This window comes from Odocoileus virginianus, chromosome 12, assembly GCF_023699985.2.
Source record: "Odocoileus virginianus isolate 20LAN1187 ecotype Illinois chromosome 12, Ovbor_1.2, whole genome shotgun sequence".
NCBI lineage: Eukaryota > Metazoa > Chordata > Mammalia > Artiodactyla > Cervidae > Odocoileus > Odocoileus virginianus.
In genome coordinates, this window is record NC_069685.1 from 32,016,459 (window position 1) to 32,025,981 (window position 9,523).

The 9,523-nt window shown below is 43.4% G+C and overlaps 1 long non-coding RNA gene across 1 annotated transcript; it reads left to right on the forward strand.

Moving 5' to 3' along the window:
- The first annotated feature begins 4,544 nt into the window (after positions 1-4,544).
- On the forward strand, positions 4,545-8,046 carry LOC110134907 (uncharacterized). Its single transcript, XR_002313200.2, has 2 exons — positions 4,545-4,908; positions 7,892-8,046. It is a non-coding gene; the product is annotated as an uncharacterized lncRNA (long non-coding RNA).
- Positions 8,047-9,523: the final 1,477 nt, after the last annotated feature.

Consider the following 9,523-nt stretch of genomic DNA (forward strand, 5'->3'; position numbering starts at 1 on the left):
TTAGCATTGTACCCTCAATGTCTATCCAAGTTGTCACAAATGACAGGATATCCTTCTTTTTTAAACTAAGTTATATATATAGGCATGGAGTTGCTTTTAAGCTTAAAAATTCTGTTGTACTTAAAGCACTTACAAGTGCTTGGTATACACACTGAAAAGGTGCAATAAATTTAAAACTATTACTGTTTTATTATTCTGAAAGTGAAGTGAGAAAATGTTTTATCAATATCAGATAATTTAACAGGTAAATTAGGCGATGATGGAGACTAGCATCAAAGTTTCAGATTTTAGCAGAAGTCTTAGTCTGCTAAAAGTACACCACATGATATTTATACATCAACTATACCTCAATTTTAAAAAAAAGGTACAGAAAAAAAAGTAAACCATGTGATAAGTCCTTGCCAGTCTTCCTAATGCCCTCATCACCAAGAAGACAGAGGGAACAACAAGTGAACTTCTATTCTTGACTTAAATCTGACGAAAAAGAACTTAACGGCTATTGTGTAATTTCCAGGAACCTCGAGGAAAAATGACTGCGTCATTCCTGGTCAAACAGAGGAAAGGGACCATCAGGCTGAGCTGACGCGAGTCCTGGACTTCGGAAAACAGGCTTTGGAAAGTTCCGGAAAAAATGATAAGTATGCCCCTGTTGGCCAGGAATATGATTCACAAGAAAGGGAAACTGTGAGAAAAAAAGAAACAACAACAGTGTCAGATCGAACACATAAATAATCCTTGTGAAAAAGAACAGGTGATGCCTGTTCAGAAAAACGTCTCGGAATTGTTCAAATTTCCACAGGATGTGTTGAAACGGCAGAAGGACGTGCACGGAGGGAGGCTGTGCCCTGTGCTTAGAAGCAGAGCTGGGAGGAAGGCGGGAAGGAAGGGCCCTCGAGCTCTCATTAAAGATGAGGCCTGGGTTACACACACACACATAAAAGGCAGGTGTGACTTTTGCGTTTGAGGGTGTGATAATGTGATATAATAAGAGATACATATTTGGTCTTCATCCCCGATTCCTGGCACAGGGCTCCTAAAACCCTTATACTTTCCTCCTGGGGCGAGCAGAGCGTCTTGTGCTCTTCTCAATATATATATATATATTCTCACTATATATATTGGAGAAGGAAATGGCAACCCACTCCAGTGTTCTTGCCCGGAGAATCCCAGGGACGGGGGAGCCTGGTGGGCTGCCGTCTATGGGGTCGCACAGAGTCGGACACGACTGAAGTGACTTAGCAGCAGCAGCAGCATATATATACATGTTAGTCACTCAGTCATATCTGACTTTGCGACCCCATGGACTGTAGCCTGCCAGGCTCCTCAGTCCATGGAATTTTCCAGGCAGGAATACTGGAGTGGCCTGCCATTTCCTTCTCCAGGGGATCATCCCCTTTCAATCTGGCCTGATTTTATGTAATGAGGTGACTCTGGGTGGGCCCCTAGATAGCTTGGGGATGGAAAATAAATAACCACTAACTAAAGTTTTAGTTTGAACTAAAGTTCAAATCTAGTCCAAAATCCAAGGTGAGGTCTGGGCAGAGGCTCCCATGAACATCCAGCTGGACAGATGTGGAGCAACGCCATGGAAGAGGTTCGGTTCAAGGATGAGAAGGCCAGTCCTGGAGGGACTCGTATCACAACAGGGGAAGATTTACTTGGCAGTAATGCTTATGTGTTTTATACTTCAGTTAAGTCATCTATGATTCTGTTTATGGACAGTATCCTGAAGCTTGCTATTTTAAACATGGCCACATTAATTCATTGGCTTTATTAAATATATGTTTCTTGGACAGCAGGTAGAGACAGAACACAGTGCTGAATGTTTCAAAAAAGGACAACAGGTGCTGTCTGCCTTCAAGAGTCACTTTATTCCTAAAAGGAATAAAGCATATATGGAATGGTGAAATAGGGACTTCCTTGCTGGTCCAATGGTTAAGAGTCCAGCCTCCCAAAGCAGGGGACCCGGGTTTGACCCCTAGTCAGGGAACTAGATCCCACATGCCTCAACTAAGAATTGGAATGCCAAAACTAAGACCCAACACAACCAAATAAATAAAATATTTTTAAAAAACCCAGTAAATTAAATAAAACTGCAAGAACACAGTACCAAAATGAATGGCCCAAGATGCTACAGCAAAGCCTGGAGAAGGGGCAGCACTGAAAGTTGGCAGAGCCATGGAGGGGCAGTTTCATGAAGTGGTGGTCTTTGGCTGAGCGCTGAAAAGAAGGACGGTGGGGTCCTGGTGGGTGAGAGTGCAAACCATGTGAGGACACGAAGGGGCAGAAACATGGAACAGTGAGGGGCAGGGAAAAGATGATGCTGCTTGCAGCCAGAGCTGGTCAGACTGAACCCTGGAGGAAGAAATGTTTGGATCATTAAGAGGTGGTCAGGTGATTCCAGCCCGAAGAGCTGGACTTTCTTGGAAGGCCGGGCACCTGCTGGAGGGGTGGGTCAGGCAGGATGTTTAGAGGAAAAGCAGAGGCCAGGAGACTAGTGTGTAAACCAAGCATGAGAGGACAAAACCTGGGCTTACCTGGGAGCAGCGGAAGCCTTGTTCTTTTTATTTTAAAGACAAGCAAAAACATCCATAACTTTACCACGTTTCAACCATGGTACATATTTCTCAAATGTTTTACACACTTACACACTTCTGGGACTTGAATCCTAGCCGTGCTAGCTGCGTCATCTGGGCAAGTTACTTCACCTGCCATGTCTCTTAGGTCTCCCTTTTTCAACTGTCCCCGGTTGACAACTGACTGATCGAGAATGTATCAGACAATCTGTATAGGTGCACTTAACACATGGCTGGTAGAGTGAATGCCCCCCACTGCCTAGCTATCACTATAAAACTTTCTCTTGTTCTTTTTACATGCGTGCACAGCATGGCTATGCTGTAATTTATTCAATCATTCACTTATTGATACACCTTGGGGATGTTTCTAGGATCTTTTCATGTTTTTGCTTGTACAAACAATGTTGCCATAAACAGCCTTGGACATCTCTAAAAAACTCATGTTGGAAATGGATTCCAGGAAGAGAGAAGCTGATGTGTTTTAACTGTTGACAGATGTTGCCTGACAGAAGGGACACCTGGGATGGCACAGCTGCTTTAAGAAGAAAGAATCAAAGTTGGCTTAAAGTTTTGTAATCAATATTTGTGATCAATTAAAAAGACTCAGACACAATAAAAACAGTAATTTGAAAAGATACATGCATCCCAGTGTTCATTGCAGCATTATTTATAATAGCCAAGACATGGAAGCAACATAAGTGCCAAGCAACAGATGAATGGATAAAGAAGATGTGGATAAAGAAGACGGATAAAGATTTGAAAAGATACATGCATCCCAGTGTTCAGTGCAGCATTATTTGCAAAAGGTAAGATACGCTGCCGCTGCTGCTGCTGCTAAGTCACTTCAGTCGTGTCCGACTCTGTGCGGCAGCCCAGCAGGCTCCCCGGTCCCTGGGATTCTCCAGGCAAGAACACTGGAGTGGGTTGCCATTTCCTTCTCCAATGCATGGAAGTGAAAAGTGAAAGTGAAGTCGCTCAGCTGTGTCCAGCTCTTAGTGACTCCATGGACTGCAGCCTACCAGGCTCCTCCGTCCATGGGATTTTCCAGGCAAGAGTACTGGAGTGGGGTGCCATTGCCTTCTCTGAGCCAAGATATGGGAGCAACATAAGTGCCCAGCAACAGATGAATGGATAAAGAAGATGGATAAAGAAATGGATATGACTCAGGCATATAAAAGAATAAAATAATCCCATTTGCAGCTACATGGATGACCTAGAGAACATTATATTTAGTAGGAGAAATCAGACAGAGAAAGATAAATACTCATTACTTATATGTGGAATCTGAAAGGCAAAACAAAGGAATATATATCACAAAACAGAAACAGATGCACAGACATAGAGAACAAACTGGTGGTTATCAGTGGAGAGGGGCTTCCCAGGTTGTGCTAATGGTAAAGAACCCACCTGCTAATGCAGGAGACGTAAGATATGTGAGTTCAGTCCCTGGGTTCCAGTCGGAAAGATCCGCTGCAGGAGGGCATGGCAACCCACACCAGTATTCTTGCCTGGAAAATCCCCATGGACAGAGGAGCCTGGCAGGCTACAGTCCATGCAGTTGCAAAGAGTTGTACATGACAAGTGACTTAGCTCGAACACATGCAAGTATTAGTATAAATAATGTACCTGCTAAATCCTAGGTATGTAAATAACATGTAAATATATTATGTAAATACTTAGCATCTATGAACCCATCTCCCAAACGAAAACAGGACCAGAAAATAACTCAAATCTACTCATACATTTCCCAACTAGCATCATGTCTCTCCTCCCCACCATCATCTTGAATCCTGAGCCCATTAACTCCTTATTTTTCTTTCTGTGTAGCTGTATTGTATTCCTAAACTGCTCGTGGTTTTAAAACCATGCTTTAACCTATATAAAGGGTGTCATGTGATCTTTGGGGACCTTGTTTTTCACTCAGTATCCTGTTGCTAAGATTCATCCATTGTGTGGAATGTTGCTGGACTTCATTTGTTAAGCTCCTTTGCTGTCTTACAATGAAAGGTCCTGATGTCATGACTGTTCTTGAGAAACATGCTTACGTTCTTGCTCTTCCTTACCCCATTGTTCCTACTATTTTAGCTTAAAGGCCTGATGGACATCGTGTATTTCAGGAAAGAGGAGTCTCTCTGGCTCAAGTGCCATGAGGACTTTGGGGTTCACAGCTGCATGGATCTTATGGCCTCACTATTCATCACATCTTTGTCCATTGTGATTCTCAGAAACATCCACGACAGCCAGGAGGCCCTCCTTCTTAAAATGAAGCATTTCCCTTCAGTCACTAACCAAGAGGACAGAATAGTGACTCATGGTGTTCGGGTTTCAAAGGGTGAGTAAAGGGAAATGTTAATATGACTCAGAATATACCCAATGGCTTTTGAGTAAATAACCCCAAAATAGCCTTTTCCCCTTCAGGTTCCTGAGTGAGAGCAGTGTGGTGATCCCTTCCTCAGGGAAGCAGCGAGGTTGGGTGGGAACAGGCTGGCTCAGGCAGGCAGAAGTACCAGTGACTATAAACCACCCGCTTGAATTCTTACTTTGTGACCTTGAGCAAATCATTGAATTCAATGGCACTTGGAGATACCTTCTGAGCTCAGAGATCAGGCAGCCTGCCTTCTCCATTCATACAAAACTCAACCCATTTGCAGTTCTTAAAATGTCTGAGTAGGGTTTACAGAAACAGTCCGGCTTTTCTTTATTATTCCAGTAAAATTTGCGGAAACAAGGTTCTGGGGCCAGAGAGTGCCTGTGTTTGGCCATGACGTCCAGGCCTCCCTCAGCCCAACGCTCTCCAGCACAGAGGCGGCTGTGGGAAATTCTGGGGCTGGTGGAGGGCCGCTCAGGCCCCACCTTCTTTCACTCTTCCGGCTTCTCTGGGAACCACAGGTTATTATTTGTGCTCTTTGATGCTTGTCTGAAGGCTGCGTACAGGACATTTTCAAAGGTGGAAAACAAGAGAGCGGGAGATGGAAAGGGAGGGAAGAAAGGAGAAAGAAAGTCTAACCAGGGCAAACATTAAAATAAAATGACCTTGGTGCCATAAATTAGGGGGTTGGCAGAGTGGCTTATTAATGCAGCTGAGGTATTTGAAATGTAGAATTTGCTGGGTTGGCAGATTAATCCCATTTATGCTGCAGAAAGTATTCCATGACATTAAAGGATTTATTTGTTTGCTAATCTGCTTCAGACTCCAGAGGCCTTGTTATAAAATAAGCAGGTGGAGGAGAAGGAAAGGGTCAGAAAGAGGGGTTGGGAGGAGACAGGGTTTTCATCCCCATTTCTGCTGTGAATTTTATGTACCCAGTGCCTAATGAGGGCTTTGAAAACACTATATGACCCAGTCCATAAATATAGACTGGTTTACTTATACCATGGACAAAGTAGAGGGTTTTTGTTTTTAGAGTTAATGTGACCATTTTTTTTGTAAATATTCAAGCAAGAAGATACTACCTTGGCTATTTCAAACATAGATGTTGAAGCACTTGTTTGAGAAAGAAGCAAACGAAAAGTGTTATTTCGGCGTCTAACAAGCTTTAATCCTCATCATTGGATTTATTGGGAGTCACCATAAAATTTGAAGCAGTCTCCTTTCTTCCGACTTTTTAAACCCCTTCCCCCCAAAATCAAACAAACATTTGCTTTTCTGTTGCCTTTTTCCTCATGGATGGACACAGGGCAATAGCCAAACATCCTCTTAATCTCTTTTTCAAAGACTTGAACCTCCTTTCGGGTAAAGCAGTCACTTTGTTTTGTTCCCCAGCACCTTGACAATGCCGAGAAAACATAATCCTTCACCTAGAATAGAATCTCAGATTTGCTGTTCCATTACCCGGTAGCCTAAGCATTTGTATTAAAAGACAGTTAAGCCTTTTTCAGTGAGGCATTTCCTTCCTTACCTTCCTCACAGAAAGTTCTGCTTTATTTTTAGTAATATCCTGGCTCCTGGTATTGTATTTGTGCACATAATCCCTTCACAATAATGCTTAGCGCTCTGGTGGCACCTTTCCTCCGAGGAACTCAAAGGCCTTTACAAACATTAATTGGTTCTCACAGCACCCCCATGAGATGCGTGAGTGTTCCATTGCAACTGGTATATTATTATCCACATTCTGAGATTTTGCCAGAATTCTTTTGCCTTCTTCCCCAGTGCACTTTCTAATGGAATGTACCTGGAGTCCACTAGGGCTGGGCAGTTAGGACCACAGTAAAGAGTGAAACTTGTTGAAAGGAAACATGAAAGAAAGATGTGAACTGTGGTACAAGTTGCTTGGCGGTGTCCACCTCCACTGACCCTCCAGGGACGGGGAGGCGGGGGAAGACATGTGGGCCTTATCTTCTCTGAAGCCAGAGAAGCCTGACACAGGGCAGCAATGACGGACAACTTCTGCCCAGAGTGTTGAACAAAATCCTGTGGTTCCAAGCTCTGACTCCTGTAATTCCAGGTCTGATATGCCCTGTGATGGTGAACTCTAACCTGCCCTAAGAGACAAACAGTACAGATTATCCCAGGAGCCACTGGAAAAAATCCTTACTGTTCTTTGGGTTGGCACAAGCTGGCTCTGTGCTAAAACTTCACTGTAATTTTTTTTGCAGGGGGTACATCAACTTTTTGTAAGAAAACCTATCAAAAATCTCAAGATTTCCCAAAAGCGTGGGCCATTGTGAAATGTTTAAAAATGAGTGTTAATGTTTACATATCAACTTGAATGATTCTACCTCCTCCTAGTTTTTACTAGATATTTTATTACTAAAATGGGAGCGACATGGAGGGATAATGTGGTAAACGGTTACAGGTGAATACAGGAGACAAAGAACCAGATATCTCTCCTGACAGAACCTCAGAAAGCTCAGCAGCAGCAGCTGAAATGGTGAACTATTGTCCTTTGACTCTCAGCCAATAGGCTCTTTTGCATTCATTCAATCACGCTCATCAAATTTTCTGAAGAATTTCTACTGAGATGTTCTACAGAGGAGAGCAAGCACAAAAGAGCAAGCACATACACACATGTGTGTGTGTGTGTGTGTGTGTGTGTGTGTGTGTAACTATGCAAATTAAATGGGGTTCCCTGGTGGCTCAGCAGTAATGATTCAATTCAGGAGCCACAGTAGACACGGGTTCTGTCCCTGAGTCAGAAAGATCCTGATGTGGCAGGCATGGCTACCCACTCCAGTACTCTTGCCCGGAGAATCCCATGGACAGAGGAGCCTGGTGGGCTACAGTCTGTGGGGTCGCAGAGTCCCACACGACTGAGCAATTGAGTGAGCACACATGCAAATTAAAAAGGAAGTTATTATTTTTTTCTTTAATTTAGCACAGAAGCCAAAGATGTTTTTCTTCACTTACAATGGAGCCTGGGGAGAATACAACAGTGAGCAAAACAGAGAAGAATCCCCACATACGTGAAGCATCTGGAGACAACAGAGACAATGTACAAGTAAACACGTAAAATAAACAAGTATGACAGCCTCTTGCAGCTAAACAAACCTAACATATTTAATCCAGAATCTGTGCTAAATGAACCTATATCATACCCTGAGCTCAATCCAGTGCTACATGAAACCTCCTTGGTCTAATATCCTTAGATTCTATACTCCCACAAAACATTCTCCCAGTGCCAGCATCTCCTCGGGAAGGGAGGGCCAACGAGGCTGTATTTGCAGATGTTGGACTCCACTGTTGTGGGAAGGAACCGCCACAGTTGGGGTTAAAAACAACAACAACAACTGTAATCAGGTAATGTTCTGGAAACAGGCAGGGCAGACACAGGGTACCCACAGGAAACAGAAAGCAACAAGTCCCATCTTCTATCCTAGCCTCGCAGTCTTCCTCTAGCGCCTCCTACTGGCAAAGCTACAGCATCAGGTGGCAAAGAAGTATTGTGGTTTGCCAAGGAACAGTTCAGCACCACAAAGCCAAGTTTAGAAGGCTGGATTTGGGGTTGGATGAAAAGATCTTAATGGACACAATGAATTAAAACTTCTTTGGGAAAAAACCACATTAAGTATGTAACATAGTGTAACCACCATTAACCTGTATTTATTCCTCTATTGACGAAGCTTCCTTAAAGGTCACTCAAGAACTGCTGCTTGAGTGCCAGCTCTTTAGCGACCCCATGGACTGTAGCCCACCAGCCTCCTCTGTCCAAGAATACTGGAGTGGGTTGCCATGCCCCTCTCCAGGGGATCTTCCTGACCCAGGGATGGAATCTGGGTCTCCTGCTTTGCAGGCACATTCTTTACTGTCTGAACAACTAAGGAAGCCCCAGTTGATCTTTCAACAGGGTAGAAGAAAGAGACCATATGCCACAGAGGAAGACACGTATATAGGAGACCTGATATCCAACATGAAACTAAAATGTTTTGTTTTTTTATCATTACTTAAAAAAAAAACAACACAGCCTAGTGTTAGCCTATGCACTGGGGGAAGTCGAGGTAAGGTCACTGTCTAAACTAGGGAGAAGAGATAGGAAAGAGCAGCGGTGACCCGGGGAGCTCATTGGAAGCCAGCAGCAGGGGCCCAGGGGTGGGAAGTGACTCATAGGGGACAATGTGGGTAGGGTTGGGGGGGGGTGAGTGGACAGTGAGGAGCTGGTGTTAAGCTTCTGCCATTATGTACTTAACAAATATTGAAATATATGAATAGGAGAGTCCCAGAGAGTATTTGAAGAGGCAGAATGAGTAGATGGACTTTTGGGTATGGGAGGATGAAGACATAATTTGGGTATAAAAGAAAATGTGACCTTATTTTGTTGTTAACAGTCAGTGAAATCTGAAGCCATATTAGTTACATAATCATCTCTCAGTGAATTATCTTGGGGTTTTTACTCTATATCCAAGTATGCCTTCATTGGCTAGCACTTAAGCAATAAAGATGAACAACTGATCTAGTTTCTGCTATTTAATTATGTTAGTGGCCATTGTTTTAGGATTACATTTTTAGCGTG